Genomic DNA, 24,308 nt, shown 5'->3' with positions numbered 1-24,308 from the left:
CTTGGCTTGGCAGAAATTCATGTGAAAAAGGTCTGGAGGATTTACCTGACCACAACTTTAATAAGACCCAACAGTATGTGGCAGATGCCTTTAAAAATTCACATTCATAGGTTGCATTAGTATTGTACAAGCCCTTTTTCTAAATTATGGCTAGTAATAGTTTTCCTACTCTCTGTAGCTCAGACCACATCCAGACTATGCTGTTCAGTTCTGGGTGCCATATTTTAAGAGGGACACTTAATCCAGGGGAAGAAAACCAAGATGGAGAAAGTTGGAAAAGCAAGCCATGGTTGAAAGAATTAAAATCCAAAATCATACCAAATTTTAAGTTCTATGAGATACTATAAAAGCTTCATTTTTTGCTGTTCTGGAAATCAGAATGTGAAATATTGGCTTTAAGTGGGTATTAAATATATTCTGACTGACAGAAAAATTTTGAATCAATGAATAAGTGACTTAAAGGAACAAGGAAACTTTCATTGCACACTGGGGAAATTTATGTGTATCTGGAGTATTTTTACAATAGCCACCTGAATGAGTTGGGATACATAAACTATTTGTCACTGAAGGTTGTCAAAGCAACACAGGAACAAGTAACTAAACCTCAAAAGTTAGAGACATTGAGTGATGATATAGGTTCTGCATCTAGCATCTAGCATCTCTAGAAGCACAGTGCTTCTTCCTCACCTTGCTAACTATGCAAGGTGGTCAACTCAAGAGACCCTTTCACTTCCACAGCCAACATATATGGAATATTGTATATGGAAGCATCCACCTTAAAACTGAAATCATTTCCCAAGAAACTTGACTTACTGTCCCCAAATAAAAAGTCAGATGCTATTCTGGAGCCTACACACACACACACACACAAAAAAAAAACTTTATCATTTTGGCACTAATATATAAAGCTTAACAACCCAAAATAAGAATAAAAATGTTAAGGTATTGGGAATTCCCTGGCGGTCTAGAGGTTAGGACTCAGCGCTTTCACTGGGTTTGATCCCTGGTTGGGGAGCTAAGATCCCACAAGCCACACTGCCAAAAAAAAAAAAAAAAAAAAAAAAAAAGTTATGGTATTGCAGGAGGGTACAGTCTTAGGATGTCCTCATGACTCACCATTACAATCTTCTTCTGAAGAAGAATTGCAAGAATCAAAAAGTAGCTGATGAGGAAAGAGATCAAGATGGCAGAGTAGGAGAATACTGGGCTCCCCTCCCCTCACAAACACATCAAAATTGCAACTACAGCAGCTCTCACTGAAACTGACCTGGGGACTAGCAGGGCAGCTGTAAAAAAGATTTACGTGGAATCTGGTAGAAGGGAGGAGAAGAGATCTGGTCAGGACACGTACTCCTAGAGGGGGACACAGAAGAGGAAGGGCATATCCCAGGCTCGGGGATCCTCCCTGGGGAGGATGGGGTTTGATCCATATATTAGGCACACCAGCTCTAGGGTCCAACACCGGGAAGATGAGCCCCCCTCAGCTGGTTTGAAAACCAGTGGGGGTAACCAGAGGGCTGTCAGAATCCGAGATCCTGCTCTTGAAGAACGTGTGCAAGGACTTGCTTGCTTCAAGTCACAGCGTGGAGGCAGCAGATTGAAAGCTGCCTGGGGCTCTGACCAGACGCCAGGACCACCCCAGCGTACCCTGTGGCCCTCCTACTCTAGCCCCTCTTGCTCCAGCGATGCTCCCCACTAAGGTGGAGGCTGCCATTGCCAATGAGAGTGCACATACTTGCAGGGAACAGAGCTGACTTGGGCTCTGGACTTGCCTCTGACCAGAGCAGAGGCAGCCATTGCCAGTGCGTGCATCACTGCACACATTCAGGAGGGAGTGAAACTAGCTCAATAGTGTGGCACCAACCCAGCCTCTAACCAAGGCACACACACATGGAAAAAGATGAAACCAGCACCGAGCCCCAAGCTCTCAGGTCCTGGCTCTGCCCCAAACCAAGGTGGAGACTGCCATCACACCCAGGAGAAACCCATCTCCCTCAGGACTCCTGTTCCAGCTCCTGGGGTCCTGCCCCACCCCCACTAGGGTTGTGATGGCCTTGAGCATAGAAGCCCTGGTTTGCACCTGGCTCTGGTCTAGCCTCTTATACCAAGGCTATGGCTGCCAGCATTCCCCCAGTGAAAGATATGGCCCTTGCTCACTTTAGATCCAGCTCTTCCACCACACATGGACTGAATAAGGATGCTCCCACACAAGTACATGCCTTCAAGACTGTGACAGGCAACTGTTTCACCTAATTTCATAGAAAAAGAGAAAGTTAAATAAAATGAGAAGAAAGATAAATGTTTCAAATGAAAGAACAAGAAAAAACCCTGGGAAGAAAACCCTAATGAAACAGAGATAAATAATTTACCTGATAAGGAGTTCAAAGCAATAATAATAATGTTAACTGAACTGAGAGAAAGAATAGAGGGACACAGTAAGAATTTTAACAAGAAAATATTAAAAAAGAAACAGAGCTGAAGAATACAACAACTGAAATGAAAAATACTTCGAGGGAGGGAATTAACAGCAGGTTAGGTGATACAGAAGAACGCATAAGCCAATCTGGAAGATAGAATAATGGAAATCATCCAATCAGAACAGCAAAAAGAAAAACAAATTTTAAAAAAGAGAATAGTTTAAGGAACTTCTAGGTTGACATCAAGTGTAGTAACATTCATAGGGGTCCCAGGAGGATAGGAAAGAAAGCGATAGAAATATTTTTGATGAAATTATGGCTGAAAAATTCCCAAAGCTGAAGAAGGAAACAGATATCCGGGCACAGAAAGCACAGAGAGTCACAGTCATATGGTCATCATTGTTCAAGGCCCTGATACTGACTATAGGTTCTTTGCTCCAAGTCACAAAAGGGTAGTCACAAAAGAATGAGAATAACTTTCTAACGGGTTCATATATGAGTGTATAATAAGGTCTACAACTACACAGGGATTTCTCTTCTTTATGGTCTCTTTTAGAGTTAAGATATCATTCCAGTGATACTGCATTTATTTTGTGATTCTCATTTTTTAAAGATCCTCAGATTCTACTTCAGTATGCTGCATATTCTTGAAGGTACACATGCTTGTCTCCTCAGAGTAGACATAATAGGATAAAAATGGTGAACATAACGGAAACTCATTCAAGCTTGTTTTGTTTAAAAGGGGGACTATTACAAAGGTACAAGAGACAGTTTTTGAAACTACCGTCTGAGTTTTTGGATTTTTAAGGTTTCTTCCTTACATCAGGTGACAAAGTTAGTATATTACATTTTTCCCAATAACTTTGTTTTACCTTTAATGTATATTCTTTAATTCATCGGGAGTCCAAAGGATGAGGATTATATCCAAGACCTTCTACGCCACAATTGTCCTACATTCATTGATTTGTGTTGGCCCTCATATAATTATCAAATCCCCACATATATATGAGTCTGCCTCTGAACAATGAATTCTGTTCCATAATTATATTTGTCTGTTCCTTTAGGACTACAAAACTATTTTTTATTGCAATTTATTTTTTATTTCTATTGTTTTATTAAGGCATTGTCTACAGGTGGGTTGTCAAACCAATCCATTCTGACTTCAGTTCATTTGTTTTAAAAATCCATCCATATTGCTTGTTCTCCTAGCATCATAGTCCTTCGAACAATCTGACTATAGCTTCTCTATTTCTCTGCTGCTTCCTCTTTCTCCTACTTTTTTTTTTTTTAACATCTTTACTGGAGTATAATTGCTTTACAGTGTTGTGTTAGTTTCTGCTATATAACAAAGTGAATCAGCTATATGTATACAGCTCAGTGCTTTGTGACCACCTAGAGAGGTGGGATAGGGAGGGTGGGAGGGAGATGCAAGAGGGAGAGGATATGGGGATATTGCAATGGTTTTTAAGTCCTAATATCTAGTGTGAAAGTCCCCATTTTTTACTTTTCTCTTTCAATGTTGACTTATTATTAAGAAACTAATATTTTATTTTTGTATTTAATTTTCTAATATTTGTCAAGTTTCTCCAAAAATCCAGCTGATATTTTGATAAGAATTATTTTGAAATTATAAAATAATTTGACCTGAATTAATAACATTATAGAGTTAGGCCTTCTCACCTATGGTGATAGAATGAACTTAAATTGATTCTTCTTTTATGTCGTTTAATACACTTTTAAAATTTTCTCCTTCCTAAGTCAATATCCAAATAATTTAGAGTTTTCCTTTGCACTGTCAATTGAATCTTTTTTTTTTTTTTTTTTGTCATTCTTCCAAGTGATTTCTTATATAGTCAATGAACACTAATAGTTCTGGGATGAAATCATCTCCTGTCAGGCAACCTAATTGAATTTTCTCATTTTTAATAATATGCCTTATTTTGTTTAATTTTCTAGAAAGATTAATGAAATGTTACCTTTTTTCTTCTAACCTTACACCTCATAGTCCTTTTATTGCTTTATGGAGTTTCTAAAAACCTACAGTATTATATTATACAATAGATACTGGGAGTATTTTATTCCTTCCTAATCTTAAAGTGAATTCACTTAAAACTTTCCTTTAAATATGTGTTTTCTGTAGGTTTTTTGTTATTTTAAAATCCTGTGATATTTCTCCTTTGATATATAAATTATAAATTATCTTATATTGAACTATCCTTGACTTCCTTTAATAAACCATTGATCATTTTATTTTTACTACATACTAGCTAAAGTTAACTAATATTGCATTTAGTAATTTCTAATCTATGTGTACAAGTGGAACTATACTTTTTTGTAATAATCTTACTTGATTATTTAAATTAAGGTTTCTATAATTCCGAATTATTTTGGCTTTCTCTTTCTCTATTGTCTGAAACAACTGTTACACAACAAAATAATGTATTTCCTGAAAGTTGTTCTAACAACTTTCAACAACTTTCAACATCACAACAACTAAACTTGGTTACATCAATATTATAAATATCTGCTCATTAAAACACACTACATAGTGAAATAATAGTTGAAAGGTAAGAAAGATACTGCAAAAGGGAATGATTATCTTAACTGTGTAAGGAATTTATGCAAATTAACGATACAGAGAAATGACTCAATTGTGAAAAAAAGGAATGAATATGAACATACAATTTTTGGAAGGGATAATGAAAGTGAATGGTAGCAACTAAAGGATAAGATGTTCAAATTTTTGTGTGTGTAATTAGAAAAGTGAAAGTCAAGGGCTTCCCTGGTGGCGCAGTGGTTGGGAGTCCACCTGCAGATGCAGGGGACACGGGTTCGTGCCCCGGTCCAGGAAGATCCCACATGCCGTGGAGTGGCTGGGCCCGTGAGCCATGGCCGCTGAGCCTGCGCGTCTGGAGCCTGTGCTCTGCAATGGGAGAGGCCACAACAGTGAGAGGCCCACGTACCAAAAAAAAAAAAAAAAAAAAGTGAAAGTCAAAAAGGAATATGATATCATTTAATACCCATGAGATTTACAAAAGTTAGAGCTATGTAATGACAAATATTAGTGGAGTTAGAGACAAGAAGGCATTGTCTACTCTTGATGATATTGAAGCTATTCTAATTTTCTGGTGAGCCCTTTAGCAGTACTTTGTATAAAGTATTCACACCTATGATCCAGTAATACAGCACGGTAAAATTCCATATTGGGACATGTTCTGTGATGTTTACTGTGGGATTTATGTGTGGTAATATAAAATGGAAGACTAGTTATATACCAAGGAGGTAGATATGCAAAATGTAGTAGATTTACACTATGGAACTCTATGCATTTTTTTTTTTTTTTGAGTGTAAGACAGGTTTCTTTTTATTAAGTTTTCCTAAACTTGTCTCATGTTTACTGAATGTTTTTCTTGTGTAAGAATGTAACCTGGAGTTTTCACAAACCAATTTGGACAATTCAACCTGGATAAATGCTTGCCTGCACACAAGTCATCAATTACCACTCTCTGGCCTGGCCTCCATGTAAATCCAATTGGTCTTAAAGCCTATCTAAACAGACAGCAAGCAGACCACATCATCTTATTTCTAAACTTTAAACCTCAAACTCACCCCCATCCCAAGACCCACACCCTCCCCCACACAAAAAAGAAAATTTTTAGAAGAAATGGCCATTAAGAACTGAGCCAGTTGCATAAGAATTGGCTTAATCCTGAAGCCAGCACTCCAAAGTAGCTCTTGGCCTCACAGCAGGCCCCCTGGAACTCTTGAAGTAGGACAGGTTGAGAATGGATAGAAGATGCTCTAAGAACAGGGCCAAGTTCTGGGGCTGCAAGGCTTCCACACATGCTTACACTCCAACATAAATACACTTCCACCTTCCTCCTCTAAGCGATGCTTTTCTATAGCACTTTAGAGCTTGTAACACTCTAAAGTTTTTAGTGCAGAGATGGACAGAAACTTATTCTAAATATGCAAGGTATAATCTTATTTCTAACAACATAGGCCAAAATTAACAGAGAAGTACTCTATGCAGCAGTTAGAAGAAACCAAATGGATAGATACACACATAGGAACATGCATGGATCTTTAAAGCACAGAGACAAAAGAAAATTATATATAAAATTAAGGTTATAATGCAATGCTACTCATGTAGACCAAAAAATACACACAGAAAAAAATAATGCCATATATTTTACGATGTTAAATTTAACTTCAAGTATGTACTAATTATACAACAGTGGTTGTTATGGGAGTAAGGAGAAGGGGAATAGAGAATAAGAATAAAATGAATATGTGCTTTGCCTACATTCTTACATATACAAATACATTCATAAAATGAGACTGGGCCTCACATCAGCTTATAAGAGAGTGCCATGAACTGAGAAATAGGATTAGTCACACCTTTTGCACCTGGGATAACAAAAAAGAAAAACTACAAAGGTATCTCTTAGAACTCAAGGGACTTCAGGGAACAGGAAAGAGAGAGTTGTCAGAAATCCAGGAGAGGGCTTCCCTGGTGGCGCAGTGGTTGAGAGTCCGCCTGCTGATGCAGGGGACGCAGGTTCGTGCCCCGGTCCGGGAAGATCCCACATGCCGCGGAGCGGCTGGGCCCGTGAGCCATGGCCGCTGGGCCTGTGCGTCTGGAGCCTGTACTCCACAACGGGAGAGGCCACAGCAGTGAGAGGCCCGCGTACAGCAAAAAAAAAAAAAAAAAAAAAAAAAGAAATCCAGGAGAGAACGTCCCTCCACCTGCATCTCTCCTTGGCCTTCTTGCTCAGTAGATCCATTTGTTTTCCTTTTCAGCACACAGGGCGAGAATTCCATGTATACCCCCATGTTGTTACACTGCCTCCCTTCAAAAGACCAGACTAGATTGAGTTTTAGAAAAAGAAAGTAATTCACAATTAAGACTGATGAACAGGGGACTTCCCTGGTGGTCCAGTGGTAAAGAATTCACCTTCCAATGCAGGGGTCCCAGGTCGATCCCTGAGAACTAAGATCCCACGTGCCGCGCAGCAACTAAGCCCATGCGCCACAACTACTGAGCTCCTGTGCCTCAGCTAGAGAGCCTGCGTGTCACAAACTACAGAGCCCATGTGCTCTGGAGCCTGCACGCCACAACTAGAGAGAGAAAACCTGCACACCACAACTAGAGAGAAGTCTATGCACCACAGTGGAAGATCCCACATGCCTCAACGAAGATCCTGCGTGCTGCAAGTAAGACCCAACGCAGCCAGAGATAAAAATAAATATATAATTTTTTAAAAAGCATTAGATGTTTAAAAAAAAAGACTGATGAACATGGTGGATAACAGATTTTTGTTATTATACAACAGCATACAATGTGATAAGACTGTTTTTCTTTTATGAGAAATAAAATGATGGTTTCCAAAGAGGAATTCCAATTATCAATTTGTTCAAATATATCCATAATCTCCTGAAAGAAAGCTTTTGAAAGCCATATGTTTAATTGTAGAAGTTCTAGATTTCATTTCTTCCTTCATTCTTTCTTTCCTTCCATCTTTTATTCCTTTCTTTCCTTTTATCCTTTGCTATTTTTTCTTTTCCTTCTCCTTTTTCTTCTCCTCCTCCCCCGCCCTTCTGCCTTTTCTCCTTCTCTCCCTTTCTCCCTCTCTCTCTCTCCCTTTCTCTCTGTCTCTGTCTCTGTCTCTCTGTCTCTGTCTCTCTCTCTCTCTCTCTCATCCATAGCTTCAACAGCAAAACAGTTCAAAAAGGCATTGCCTGATTGAATCACAAAGTCCACCAGTTGACTTTTAGGGAAAAGGGAATTTTCAAAATGATTTCATTTCAGGAACATGACACTGTATTTTCACTGTTTTCATAAAGCTTTTACTCAGGCTTCCTTTTGAATGGAATACCACCAAGTTGGATAGATATGGTTCTGTCTACTGAAAGTTTACAACATATCCAGAAACCTAAAACTCCCCATCTTGGTTAACCAAAGAAGATTAATTGAATATTTTTCAACCAATATTTCTTAATCTCCTGATTTGAAATGCAAGCTTTGAGCTAGGCATGACATTTGACTAGAAATATGGCAACTTTGTTGCCACAATGCTGATCATTTCACTGCCCTGCTCAGGGATGAAATGAACAAAGATATTAGGGTTCGGAACACGATGCTTCCTGGCTATTTGTTGCATCCATCTCACTCCATTGGGTACTTCAAGCGAGGAAGTCTTGTGGAGTGTGGGAATAATAGAGACATATTATGGGCACTTTACAATTCAGAAAGCCATTCAAAAACACCCACCATGCAATTAAGCTGTTTATTTTTATTTTCAGTCTATTAGAATTGGTAGAATATTTTCATTCTAGCAGCATTGTGTCAGTGAGACCACAGGGTAGAGTGAGAGGGTTTTTACAGCCACCAGCTTCTGAAAAGGATTTACTTTCTTCCCTGCCCACTCCACATCCATGAAATTAAATGATTATTTACATGTTTGTTTTCACAAAGATAATGAATTGTTCACTGACTACTGCCTTATCCTTCTGCCTCCATCCTCTTAGCAAGTACTAAAAAAGTTAAGCTTTGTTTCCTATAAATGGTGTTATTAAATCACAGAAAAAGCTCTTTTTCAAGAGCTTGTTGGGTAGTTGTAAAGACAGCCCTAGGGCTCTCTCTGTGAGCTCCAGAAAAGATGTGGTGAGAGGTTTCACAGCTAGTTGCTTTTTCTCTCCTAAAATATATACCATTGTTTTTAAAACTAAATTTGTTTAGTTACATATGTATTTGCTCTAAAGGAGACTCTGTCATGTTGAAAATCCATCCAAATATCTTCTACTTCATCTGATGGTTCAAGGTATAGCTTCAAGGTATAGCTTCTTATCTCTGCTGATAAGAGAATAAAATTTCTGGTTCTCCTCTTTGAAGATTCAAACCAAAGCTACTTCCTAGTAACAGCCTTCTCAGAATCAACTATCAGAAGTCACTCTTGAAGAATTCCCCTTCAACTGTCATAAAGAAAAATTCTAATATTAATGGCAGGCACCTTGCTTATCTAACCCCCTATTCCTATTCTCTCCTGCTCCCTGAGTTAAACCCACTGTTTCCAACAAGCAGATAGTCTCCCCTTCAGGTCAAGTTCATCTTGCTTCTGAGCTTTTATTCTCTGCTGTACCACTCTTTCACTCCCTCTTCCTGATTTCTCAGCTTATAGAAATCTCACCTTCCTCAAAAACAAATTCTATTTTCACTTAAATTCAAACAAACAAAATAAACAAACCAATCAATGAACAGCCAACTTCCCTGATAACTCCAAGGGCCAAACTGCCCTTTCTCTCAATGGCTTACTCTAGTACATGGGGTCATAAAATATGACATTTATGGAATTCTTTGCCTTGTTCTCTGATTATTTCCTTTGTGAACACATTCTGTATGTCAGTAAGGGCAGGGAATCTGTTGACTCTTGCTTGATGTTTTTTAACTTGCTTGCTGTCTAAGGTAGAGCTGGACAAACAGAAGACATTTAACAAATACTTTTCAACTCAATAAGTGGCTATTTGCCTTAATTGTTAGAATATTTACCCTGTAATTAATTTTATTTTTTAGAAATTAAAATAATCTGAATTATATAGTAGGGATTGTTCACCTTATATCAAATGTGTCCCTGTGGATAGCTCCTCTTTGCCTTTTCTTCCTATTAAAGTCTGGTATGATTTTAAAAATAATAGTATTTTTATTATAAGATAATTCAAACACACAGAAAGCAGAATAGAAAAATAAATATTGAGACTTAATTATGCAGTTTTAACAAATAAAAATATTAAATACTCACTACATGCCAAGCATTTTTCTATGAATTTTTACATATATTGACTCATCATATTCTCAGAACACCCCTATGATGTGCTACTGTTATTACCATTCCACATTTTCTGAGTGAGCATGGAGTTGTTAAATACTTTGCATAAAGTCACACAGATTGTAGGTTGCAGGGGGCAAATTTGAACCAAAGCATTCTGGTTCAGAACCTGTGCCCATGATTCCATCCTATACTACCTTTTCACCTTGCCTTTCCATTAAATCCTAACATTATGGAACATTTACTTCGGACTTTAAAAAATAATATTCCCACTATAAACACCTTTCCAATCCTATTTCACTGACTCTCTCTGCTGTGATGACAATAATTATTAATTCAATGTTTATCAATCCCATGTGTTTCTGTGCTTTTGCTTGTGGACTTATATTTACTTTTGTGCTTATATTTATAGACTATTATTTTTTAATGGTTTTATAGTTTATTTAAATATGTGTCATTCGGCAATTGCCTTGATTTTATTCAATGTGTTTTTAAAAGTTTATCTTCATTGGCATATATACCCTTGTTCCTCATTTTAACTGTTTTCTAGTGCCCCATGATAAATATACCATGAATTTCCTGTTCATGGACATTTGTATTGTTTCTAGATTTCTGAAGAAACAGTGCTACAATGAACATTCTTATATAAGTCTCCTTTAGTTCATGTGCTTGACTTATTTTAGGGAATATAACTAGTGTATACTGTCACTTAGTTTAGGGCATGAGATTTGGTCAAATGGCTTTCCAAATTATTGTACCAGCTTGTATGCCCACTAGATTAAATGAGAGTTCCTGTTTCTCTACTTTATTGCCAACATAGATGCTCTTAGGCCTTTTACTTTTCTTGGTCTCAGGAGTGTGAAATTGTCTCATTATTTAATATTTACATTTCAGGATTACCTGTTGAAGCTGAGATTCTTTTCATAAGACCTGCATTCAGATTTCTTCTCCTGTCAAATGCCATTTCAGTTCTCTGCTCATTTGTCTTTTTTATTAAATTGCAGAAGTTATAGATTGTTAATAATAAACTGATTTCTATTAAATTTTTAAAATATCTCTTCAGTTTGGTTGCTTTTAACTTTGTATTTGGCTTCTTTCATAATACAGATATTTAAAAATTATGTGTGGTCGATTTATGAGTTGTTTTTGTTACAGTGTGTACAATTCAGTGGGTTCTGGTATATTCACAAACACGTGCAACCATCACCACAGTCAATTTCAGTATTTTTAATCACCTCAAAAAGAAACCCTATACCATTTAGCTAGATCTTTTGTGACTTGCTTCTTTCACTTAGCATATAGTTTCCAAGGTTCATCCATATTATAGCGAATATCATTTATTCATTCCTTTTTATAGTAATATTCCATTGTATAAGTATACTAAATTTTGTTAATCCATTTGTCCATTGATGGGCATTTGGGGTGTTTCCACATTTTGGCTATCATGAATGATGCTGCTATAGACATTCATGTATAAGTTTCAGTGTGAATATGTTTTAATTTCACATATTTGGGAATGGAATTTCTGAGTCATTTGGTAATTGTAGAATGAGTTGGGAAGTATTCTCTCCTCTTTACTTTTTGAATGAGGTTATGAAAAATTGGCATTAATTCTTTAAATGTTTGGTAGAATGTAGTGGTGAAGCCATCTGGGCCTGAGTTTTTCTTTGTGGGTAGGTTTTTGATTACTGCTTTAATATCTCACTTGTTATAAATCTATTCATATTGTCTATTTCTTAAGTCAGTTTTGGTGTTTCTTTTTTAGGAATCTGTCCAATTCATCTAATTTGTTGGTGTACAACTGTTTTGTTTTAATTTATTTATTTATTTATTTATTTTTGGCTGCACTGGGTCTTTGTTGCTGCATGCAGCCTTTCTCTAGTTGCAGCAAGCGGTGTCTACTCTTCGTTGCGGTGCACGGGCTCTAGGTGCACGGGCTTCAGTAGTTGTGGCACATTGGCTCAGTAGCTGTGGCTCGCAGGCTCTAGAGTACAGGCTCAGTAGTTGCGGTACACGGGCTTAGCTGCTCCACTGCATGTGGGAATCTTCCCAGACCAGGGCTCGAACCTGTGTCCCCTGCATTGGCAGGCAGATTCCTAATCACTGTGCCACCAAGGAAGTCCTGTACAATTGTTAATAGTGGTTCTTTGGGGCCTCCCTGGTGGCGCAGTGGTTGAGAGTCCGCCTGCTGATGCAGGGGATAGGGGTTCGTGCCCCGGTCTGGGAGGATCCCATATGCCGCGGAGCGGCTGGGCCCGTGAGCCATGGCTGCTGGGCCTGCGCATCCGGAGCCTATGCTCCGCAACGGGAGAGGCCACAACAGTGAGAGGCCCGCATACCGCAAAAAGGAAAAAAAAAAAAAAAAATAGTGGTTCTTTGTAATCCTTTTTAAATTTCTGTAGGGTCAGTAGTAACGTCTTCTCTTTCATTTCTAATAATTTGATTCTTATCTCTTTTGTTCTTGGCAATCTATCTAAATGTTTGTAATTTTTTTTTTATCTTTTAAAAGAACCAGCTTTGGTTTTATCAATTTTCTCTATTTTTCCTAGCCTTTATTTCATTACTTTTTACTATTTTCTTTTTTATTTCATTCCTTCTGCTTTCTTTTGGTTCAATTTGCTCTTTCCAGTGTCTGAGGATGGAAGACTATGGTATTCATTGGATGTATTTCTTCTTTTTTTTTTTTTTTTTCTTTTTGCGGTATGCGGGCCTCTCACTGTTGTGGCCTCTCCCGTTGCGGAGCACAGGCTCCGGATGCGCAGGCCCAGCGGCCATGGCTCACGGGCCCAGCCGCTCCGCGGCATATGGGATCCTCCCAGACCGGGGCACGAACCCGTATCCCCTGCATCGGCAGGCGGACTCTTAACCACTGCGCCACCAGGGAGGCCCGTGGATGTATTTCTTCTTAATATAGACATTTACAGCTAAATATTTCCCTCCATGCCCTGCTTTAGCTGCATCCCATATGTTTTCATATGCTATATCTTCATTTTCACTACTCTGAAGGTATTTTCTAGTTTCCCTTCTGATTTCCTCTTCAATTCATTGGTTGTTTAGGAGTGTTGTACAATTTCCGCATTTTGTGAGTTTCCCAAATCTTTTCCTGCTATTGATTTCTAATTTTATTACATTGTGGTTGTAGAACATACTTTGTATTATTTCTATCCTTTTAAATTTACTGAAGTTTGATTTATTGCTAGTTTATCCTGGAGAATGTTCTGTGTGCATTTGGGATGACATATACTCTGTTGTTGTTAGGGCTGGTGTTCTATAGGTGTCTATTAGGTCTAGCTGGTTTACAGTGTTCAAGTCTTCTATTTCTTTTTTTGATCTTCTGTTTGTTCTTTCCATTACTGAAAGTTGGGTATGGAAGTCTCCAACTATTTTGCATTTTGGTGTTCCGTTGTTAGATATAATAATTATAAATATATATGCTATCTTTTTTAATGGAGTGACTCTTTTATCACTATAGAATATCTCTATTTCTGGTAATATTTTTGTTTTAAAGTCTATTTTTTTCTGATATCAGCATAAGCACTTGTTTTCAATCACTCTTCTAATATTTTTTCTATTGCTCTCTCTCTCTCCATCTGATACCTCCATTATGTGTACATTGGTGTGCTTAAAGATGTTCTACATTTCTCTGAGATGCTCTTCACTTTTTTCAATTCTTTTTTCTCTCTGTTTTTCAGCTTGCATAATCTCTATCAACCTATCTTCAAAATCACTTATTCTTTTCTCTGCCAGTACAAATCTACGATTAGGCCCCTCTAATGAAGTCTGCAATTTCTCTTTGATTCTTTATTTTAAAAATTTCTGCCTCTTTACTGATAATCTCTTTTTGATGCAATATTGTAATCATACCTTCCTTTACTTCTTTTATCATGATTTTCCTTAATTCCATGAACATGTTTATAATGGCTAAAGTCCTTTTCTCATAAATTCAGAATCTGATTTGTCTCACAAGTAGTTTCAGTTGCTTTCATTGTTTCCTTTATATGAGTCATAATTTTCTATTTCTTTACATGCTCATAATTTTTTGTTGAAAGTTGGCATTTTAGATAATATATTGTAGAAATTCTGGGTACTGTCTTCTACTTCTCCCCCCACATCCCGCTGGGGTTATTGTTATTTGCTTGTTTATTTGTTTAGCAACTGATTAGAGTATTTCAGTGTCATCTCCTCTACCTCCCCTCCAGTGTTCAGCCTCTGATGCTGTTCCTCGAGGCTGCACAGGTTTGGATATGCCCACAGTCATCCAGGGATGACAGTGGCATTGGTTGGAGTCTCTCCCTTTCTTTCCCTGACCACATTCAGCAAGTAAACTCCACTAACTGACAGCTGATTACTCTACTGCATTTAATAATACCTGGGGTATAAATTGCTCTACAAACTAATCTATTCAAATTCTGGCTCCTTTGAATGAATACTTTCTGAAGTTAGTGTTTGATTTTTGTTCTGATCATTGGAGGGCTCTTCCAGCTTTACTGCTCCCTGGTTCTCTTCTGCAAACTAGTTGGCCTACAGTTTAGCCTGTGTCTTGAATCTCCTCTCAATTGCCTTTCACCACTTCTACTGTTTTTGAGAGTGCTATTAGGCTTGAATTTCTTCACTCTAGTTTGCAAAAGAAAGTTCCTTAGGAAGAGATGAAGAACTATTTGTTTTATGGCAGGCTTGTCTTCTCTCCCCAGGCAAAAATCTCTGAGCCAGGGCTATGGATTTGGATATAGGGAAGATTGCAAGTTTCTCTCTGAGGTCACCTTCATTCTAAGAACCAAGAATGCCATGAAGGAGGGAGCAGAAATATGAGATTCTTTCAGCTGGCCTTTCCTGGTGTGGAACCATGGCCTCATGAGCTGGGGAAAGAGTGATCATGTTCTCAGTGAAGCCTCCTTTCCACGGTGGAGGCTGGGCATAAGAAAGAGTCCCTACTTCTCAATTGCACTGGCCTAGAACTTAGCCTCAGCAATAAGAAACTTGGAGTAGGATGAAAAATTATGAAATCCTGCCCCTCCCAGGAAGAAAGCCTTTCCTCTGGGTGCTGAGGAGACAGAGTATCCTGTATTCTTCACATCACCAGTCTGGAGTGGAATCTCCATCTCACTGAACTAAGAATAGGGGAGATAGGGACCAATTTTGGTTCAGGTATCACACATTCTCATTTTTATTACCAAATTTGGTAGATATTATTGAATAGATTCTTTGTCATATGCTATTCACTCATAATAATTTCTAGAGGCTTTATTATTTTTTTAATAGTTTTCAACAGTTTCACTGGGAGTCAGCCTACATAATTCCTCATAAATCACACTGGAGGTTAACCTCCTAGCCCATGTTAATATTTGTGTTTTACAGATTTCTCAGATACTTCAGAGTTTGAGTTGCAGATGGTTAGTAGGAAAAATAAATGCTTAACACTAGATGCACACACACAGACAACTGAGTGAATTGACCTGGTTGATAATCAGTCAATTAAATCAAACTAGTTTTTCTGTATTTGCCTCTTTAAGAAAATCACTTTTTCCAAACTAGGCAGTTATCTTGTGACATATTTTATAGTATATTTCAAAAATATCTCATTTATCTAGTAACTATTCATCCAATAAGTTCTTTTCTGTATACACCTGAGAAACAGGAAATACTGGTCATAAGTAGTCAAATGAGATGCTATAAAATTAGTGTACTAAATGTTATGCCATTTTCATAGACAACATGTCAGACACTCGCTGCTATTTTAGAATACCTTTTACCAAATGTGGTTTTCCAGTCCAAAGGTTAGAGGCACATTAAAGGAGTGGAGCTCCTAGAGGAAGCCCACTGACAGAAGTGATGAACCAGAGTAGATTAAACAAGTATCAAGCACAAATAAAAAACACCAAACAGACTGCCATCTATACATTGAAATTTCCTGAGTACATCACAGAATTAATTAAAACACAGTGAGAGATTGACTTTACGAGTGATTAAAGAACATTTAGTATACTCTAAGGAAATGAGGATACTTTAGAAATATTTCAATCAAAAATAGTTAAAATAAGACATGTAAGTGTTTAAGAGGGAGCTTTAGTTGTATGGAAGAGTAGGAAGAGGAGTTTATGTTTCTATAACAGCTGTAACATGAGGCACTTCTATGTATAATGGAAAAGCCATCATGGGCTTGTTCTGGAACATACCAGTTAGGCTTTTGGACAGACACTAGATGAATATTTGTACAGTGAGTGAATTAAAGAATAAACCAATTAATTAACCTAAGCTGTTAAGATATTGAAACTATTAAGATTTTTAGAGTCTAACAGAATTGACTTATGGTAGACCTTGATATTCACAAGGGTTGCAGCACATGGCGATTGCATGTGCCGTGGACCTGTGCAGGTCAAACGTCTCAGCCATCACCAATATTGTCACTTCAAGCTTTAATGCTTTCAAAAGTTTTTGGCTAAGTACATTCACTTTTTTTCTGACTTCTTTACATCTATCATCAAGACAAACAATCGACTTTCTTTCTGAGAACTTTTATTTTCTTTCTTTTTCTTTTCATACTAAGAAAGGGTTTATCATACACTGTAACAAACAGAGAACAACTGAGCTTTCGGGCAACTGGCTAATCCCAGCCCCTGAAGATGTAACCAGCTCTCATACAAATCTCAGCTGAGTCTGAGATTTTTAAGCAAGGAGGTGGAATGCACCTGGGTTCAGACATTAAGGACACAAAAATATGAAGGTAGTAAGACAGCATTCAGAGAGAAGACAAGTGCAGAGACCAAACCAGTGGTCCAAACAACTAGTCCACTCTGCTAAATTCGGGCAGAGAGTGTAAACAGTTCAGAAGTGAGGGAAAATACGGGGCGGCTCAACAGGAGAAAGAGCCTGGATTTCTTGAGGAATGGCAGTTTGAGTCAAACCCATTTCCTATGTGCCAATGACTGTATCCAGGATTACTCCTAAACTTTGTGAGGCAAGAACAAGAATAAATATGGAGACCCACACAGGAAACGTCTAATATTTAAAAGTCATAAATCAAGCCAACAAATTGTTAAGTAACATATGTTCTATCCTCTTACCTTGAGAAATATACTTTCATGATGATTTAAAAACCTAAATCTGAATTTAGGGTTCTTGAACTCCTAGAAGTTCCACAGACCGTGACGGTGTAGGGATGTGAGCCAGTCCACAGCTCATGGCCCTGACCTGCTCCTTTTTTTCTCTCTCTGACCTCTACTTTCTCCTACACTATTAGAAGCCCCAGTGTAGTTGCTGGGACATCCCAATGCATGCAGCTAAGTTCCAACCATATTCCATACCAACAGTGCCTCACTGGCCATCCCTCAGGCCTTAGAAGTATATACAGCAGTGGTTGGGGACTTCAGAATCCTGGTAACTGGAGCCCTCAATAAAAAGGGAGCTTGTTGCCTTAGCCTCAAAACCTCCTTCTGCTCAGGGGAAATGCATAAGCTGAGAGAGCTAGAGCAAGACCCTCTAAAGCCCAGGGTGAGGCAAGGGCCCTCTCCCATACCCAAGGGTAGTACTGGCTGTGATTGCTAATCCAGATAACACAGGAGTCCTTCAATCTTCATGCCTTTTTAAGTGCATCACTATGGACCTAGGTTGGATACCTCAACTCTGCCTAAACTGAAAAAGAGAGCAGAATTAGGAAAACCTTAACACGATGGTAAATATTTCTCCCTTCATTCTTTAAACGTGCTCCTGGGAGAATTATTAGGATTCATAGAAAGCTTTAATTTCTTTTGATTTTCTCTGTATCTGTTTTCCAAACATCTCTTACCAGCAAATTCATTATATTTTAATGAGCTTCAACAACTATAGAATGATTGTTTATAGAAAACTCTTTGAAGGCAAGAGCTGTCTTATTCATCTTTTGCAGCCCCGTCTCATTGCTCAGGTCCTCACACGAGAGATGCTCAGTAAATATTTATTGAACACGGTGGCAGCTATGAGCCAAAGATCAAAATGTGAGCAAGGATGCACTTCTGTATTTCCTTGTTTTTGTGGCAAGAGAGTGTCTACTTGGAATAAAGTGAAACAGTCAATTATATATTGCTTGAGAATCTCATTTTTGGGAAGGAAGCATGCTTGGTGCACTGAGAGTAGTTTGGAATCGATCGATATCAGGGTGAAGACAGCTGGTCATCACAATTGTAAAGGTATACACGGGGGCCATTCCACAATTAGCCCGTGTCCACCTGTAGAGGTAAACCAAGGAGGACAAGCAGGCTGAGTAGTCGTCTAGCCTGGGCCTCTCCTTTATGGAGAAGAGAGAACGAAGGAGGTCAGTTCTCCCCTGGGCAAGCAGGGAAATAAGGTATCACTATGAATGTCTGCTCTTTTGCAGCCTAATTATTCGGAACATCGTAGAGGCCGCAGCCGTCAGGGACATTTCCGGAGCGAGTGTTTCCGATGCCTATGTGCTTCCCAAGCTGTATGTGAGACTGCATTACTGCGTGAGTTGTGCCATTCACAGCAAGGCAGTCAGGAATCGTTCTCGGGAAGCCCGGAAGGCCCGAACGCCTCCACCCCGACGTAGACCTGCTGGTGCAGCCCCACGACCTCCACCAAAGCCCGTGTAAGGAGCCAAGTCCTTAAAGACTAAAGAAATACTGTCCTCTGGAAAGACAATAAAGTGGAAATTATACTTTAAAAAAAAAAGCACTTTCTATGTGTCTAGCACCACAAGAATTATGCTTTACACCACAAGCAATTTTGTTTTTCAGAAAAAAACAGAGCCATTGTAGACCCCAGTTGATGAGAGCTGATTTGTGAAGAAAATTGAAAATAGGCCTTGAAAGTTAGGTAAAATTTAATGAGGTAGTGGAGAGAGAAAGGAATAGTCCAAGTGAAGGGAGTACATGACATGAGAATGAGGTTCAAGTGCGTATTTCAGGTGTAGGAAGGACCTAATAGACTAGTCTGCGTATAGCAGAGGGTGTTGTAGCAAGTACCTACAGATGAAGGGATTGGAATCATATCGTGAAACGTCATAGCCTGAACTCAGTGTTTAAATTTAACACATTTCATTCCAACACCCTGACAGATCTGGATGCCTATTTTTATTTAATGATTAAACACTTACATACTATTTATTTCCTAAGCATTTAACAAATACTAAGTCATTTACACCTCGTAACAACCCTATAAGGGCTTTCATAATCCCCATTTCACTAATGAGGGAACTGAAATACAGAGAGATTAAGTAATTAGCCTTACACAACATGCTGCCTTGCCAACTAGACGGTGTACTTGGTCCTCACATTTTCCTTTACCTGCTGGCTGGTAACTGAAATCCTTCCACTTGTAGGATGTTTAGTGTGAAAGTGACTCCTGTAGAAGGTTGTAAATTCCACTAGTAAAGTAGCAGAGCTCTAGATTAAGTGTCATGAATCAGGGCAGAAGGCACAGGGGAACACTGAAAGGGTGTTGGGGAGGGGTGGTATCAAGAACAGAAGGATGCCGATGGGCAGGTCTAGAGTGATATAAACTAACTTAGCCCCCTTCATAGCTGTGCTGGGCACTGACCTGGGTCCAAGAAATTAGAAATGACTGTAGGTTTCCAAACACAGGGGGGGACCTAATGAAAGTGAGAGTTTAGGAAAATCAATGAATTTGTGCATGTCATGAAGAAACGAGGCTTTAGGTATAGTAAACTTGAATCAGCCAAGATCATGGCAGCATTCTGCATGAGAATCAAGCAAAGGTGACAGGAAACCATAGGAAGTGATTTACTACCTAATATGGGAGTTAATCTAACTTGAACTAGTTCTACACTAAGAGAAACAATACTGAATTAATATATCTTGAACCAGAATGTGTATTTCTTCTCTTACACAGACTCTCTGGTCTTATCCTACTGTCTTCACAACCATGTAAATCGACAGGATTACTCCTTGACAGAACTCTACGATTCTCTCTAGGCTGAAGGCTGACTTTTCAAGTCACGCTGTAAAAAGGTGGTGGTTATTTCAAACTTGCTTAAAAACTTCCTTAACTAGCTTAGAGTAACACTTAATTCTAATACAGTATTATTCAACATTTTGTAAATTCATGGGACCGGTTAAAATGCTCCAATTCATTTGGAAAGCCTGAGGGTTTTTTCTGCATGTTTTCAATTAGTCTTTAATATTTCCTTCTTTTTTTTTTTCCTCTTCTGTGCCCTGTTGCCCACGAACGCTCCCTTTTACAGATCCCAAATATTGGAAATTCTGACTTTTCTGGTCTTAGGTCACGTCTTTCCAAACAACCCAACAGCTCCAAATGAAGGGAAACCTTAGCTTTTATCTTTCCAAACTACCTTCTAGATCTTAGATAGTGCTCCTGGCATTAGTCTATGTGTAAGATAAGAAAAAAAAATTAGAGATAAAACTTGTCATTCCATGTAGGTTTCTTGCTTGACTTCTTAGCTGCAAATCCTATTCTAAAATGAACTCCTGAATGTTCAGTCTCTCTACTCTTCAGCATCAATACTACAAAAGGGTCATGTTGCATGCACATAAGGCTCATGCCTCCTCACACATGCCCCAGTGTAATGACTGCATTGTCAGTTTCTCATAAAATTGTGAACTACATCTTGGCCAGGACAAAGAATCACTTCTATGGGAGGAGGGTTGTGCAGCATTTTCTGCCTGCCCACTTCCCCCAAGCTTGCCCCAGTAATGCCACCTTGACTGAGGAATGGAAGCAGAAAAACAAGGTCAAGGAGCCTTTACTCCCTGCACACAACCTGCCTAAAGTCTAGGATGGAGAAGCCTGGGAGATTTCTTTCTGCAGCACTGAGTGATTATTAACAAAAAGGGCTAGTTGACTGCAGATCATGTTTCCCCAGGAATTCTGCAGAGGGAGATTAAGCTAATAATTGCCAGGGGCATCTTTGTGCAAATGGGGCATCTTTGTGCAAAACAAACTGTTTTGCTGGAATCCTGTTTTTAAACTGGTTAAAAATCAATTGGCGGGTTTCCCTGGTGGCGCAGTGGTTGAGAGTCCGCCTACTGATGCAGGGGACACGGGTTCATGCCCCGGTCTGGGAAGATCCCACATGCCGTGGTGCAGCTGGGCCCATGAGCCATGGCCACTGAGCCTGCGCGTCCGGAGCCCGTGCTCTGCAACGGAAGAGGCCACAACAGTGAGAGGCCCGCGTACCGCCAAAAAAAAAAAAGAAATCAATTAGCTAACCATTTCATCAGAACTGAAAGTTACCAGAAATCTGGTTGACAAGAAATTTCCATTTTGAAGTTGAGAGGGTACATATCCTGTATAGAGTTAATTGGCTTAGTTGCTCACACTTTTGGAATAAATACAAAATAATGCCTAAAATTTAGCTTTGGTTTCTAGAAGTCATCAAACTGATGGTGAAGCTACCTCCAAGCTAGGGAAGATACTCCATGTTTGACACACTGAACTATTATTATGAGTTATAATTGTTAAAATACCATGAACATTAGTTCTACCCAATGATGCCAAGAGTTTTCCTTTAACAGATACAATTATTTCTACATGAGAAGCAAGGTATCTTCAAAGAAATAAATCTCTTTATGATTTTTAAAAGTTTACCTCTAGAATGCCTGCTTTTGGAGACAAGGTTTTGAAAGACTCCTTATCTCATTTAAATATTCGGTGATATAGGTTTGAAGGGCAACCGACTTCACATAAAGACACTCTCAGAGTTAAACATTAGTCTCTTTACGGAACCTCTAAAATTTGAAACTTTAATTTCCCAAAACAATAACAGTTCTAAGAGGTATTATATCTTATGCCTAAAAAAGGGGTCATGCATCACAATTAAACAGGTCACTTTCCTCTGGAGGCACTCAAAGTCTCTAACATGTTCATGTGCTCTGTGACTCTCAGAAATAGAAAGACTTTTCCCAGAATCCTCTTATCATAGGACTTTTTGATGTATCATATCCCAGGAAACATACTTTGGCAAATGTTGACTTCAAGTGAATTTTTTCTTCTTCATAAGGCAAAAAGTGGTGCATGAGAAAAGGGATCAGAGGAAGACATTCCGGATGTCAGAGAAATGCATCAGAAAGTGTTAGTGAATAACTTGGGAAACTAACTACTCTTGTTTTATATTTCTATCCCAAACCAGTTCTGCAGTTATGCCCAAAGAGTTATCCACAAAGGCTACCTCTTATCATCAGAGCTCATGAGAACCAGATATTCTTTACAGAGGTTCTCTTCGATTTGTAGTAGAGGAAGCAATGGGATGTGGGCCAGATTCCATTTCCCCGCACTGATAAGCTATTTTTCCCTAAGGCCTGCAAAAGCAGCTCATGAGTAGCTGGGATCCAAATTTGGCCCATTTAAAATATTATTGCATTGTCCACTATAATGAGAGTAATAACCTTGTAATGAGTGTCCATAGAGCTAGGCCCGGTACAAAAACCCAGAACAAACCACACCCTGCCTGTGCATAGTGAATACCAAAGAGGCCTTCCATCCCCATCGGGGTAGTCACTGTTGAAAAGGTAGGTGATCACTTTCTTTCTGACATTCTGGCCTCTGGCCATGAATATTGAGAGCTGTTATCCTCTGAGGCTACCCATTTTCTTCTCCAAAAGCCTTTAATGCTTATGGTAAGTATACTGCCTTGTAACCCATGCGACGGAAAGTAACGTCAACTGTCCATTCTACAAAGTACTCCTCAAAAAAGGTCATATTCAATACCTAATATTGATGTAAGAGCTTTATTTAGCTAATTCCACTGAATATAGAAATCCATCTACAGATTTCTTTCTCCGTATATACATTTGCATTCACTCATCTGAACTCTGTCATCTGGCAGTTACACCTCAACAGCTATTTTCTGCAATTCTGAAACTTTCATTTTCTTAAAATTGGCAAGCAGACAATTTATTGATCATCCTCATTTTGTAAGAAATATTAAGAAGGGTTTCAAGAAATTAAACCAGCATAAAATAATATCTAGTAAAAAAAATTGAGAGATGAAAGTAAAAGAAGGATGGGCAGAGAGGAAAGGGACAGACATTAAATAACATGAGAAAGATAGAAAGAATAGTTGACTTTGGAGCAAGAGAAGCTAATTATTGAGCTGTTGTCTACAAATGATGCTATTCTTTGATATGATAGCTTTTAACATAATTACATGAAGTAGTAAGAGACGCAGAGCAGCTATGAATAAGTCCATTGGTTCTATTTAAATTTCATAGGCATGATTACCACCCCGAGTATCTTATAATGCTGTGTCACTGGGAATGCCATTTTACAATAATGGCGATCCTTTACCCAATCACCAAATAATGCCAGAAAAGAGCTGAGCTATTACAGTAAAGGTTAGCCAAATCACTGCATTCGTTTTTCTTTTTAAATTGTTGTTGTCGTTATTTGGTTGCAGAATTGAAATGACTGAAAAGAAATGTGACAGATACAAAATCAATCACTTAGACATTTCCTTATGTCTCCAAATTTGCTTCAGAATGCCTTGCTTGTTCAGAAAAATGAGGAATTGGGATTTGGTGACTTTTCAAATGCATGGTTCATGAAAGCCCTGAATTCCTGAAACCTTCTCACCCACTCAGGCCTGTGAGGAAGAGGTACATGCCACACCCCAGCTTTTGGACAATGTGCCGAAATCCTAGATCTTAAGGTCATCGAAAAATTACTAGTGATCCTAAAAATGATGTGATTTCAAAAGTTTAAACATGTATGTTGCTTTTTAATTTTTGCTGGACGATTCAGCCATGCAGCAGTCAGTAGTTTACCCTGGCTGACTGAGTTCTTACCGTATTGCTTTGTGGATTTTTGGAAGAATATTTTGGTTACAAATGAGATATAGGCTGAGTCATACTGCAGAGGGACTGTGTAAGATGCAGGTTTTCTCTTCATTCATTGCCTTGCTGATCTGCAGCATTATTTCAGCTGGGAGCTGCAGTATGTGACCAGTTAGCCAATGGAAATCTGCTCTCTGGACTCCCTGGCTGTTACTGAAGTCCAGGCTGATAATAAGGACACTGCACAATGTAACAACATGACACACCCAGCGTAAAGGAGAAGCTATGAAGTAATGCACCTCTTCCATCAGCTCTAAACTCTT

Source organism: Mesoplodon densirostris, chromosome 14 (assembly GCF_025265405.1).
Source record: "Mesoplodon densirostris isolate mMesDen1 chromosome 14, mMesDen1 primary haplotype, whole genome shotgun sequence".
In the NCBI taxonomy this organism is placed as follows: domain Eukaryota; kingdom Metazoa; phylum Chordata; class Mammalia; order Artiodactyla; family Ziphiidae; genus Mesoplodon; species Mesoplodon densirostris.
Note: the sequence above shows the minus strand (reverse complement) of the source record.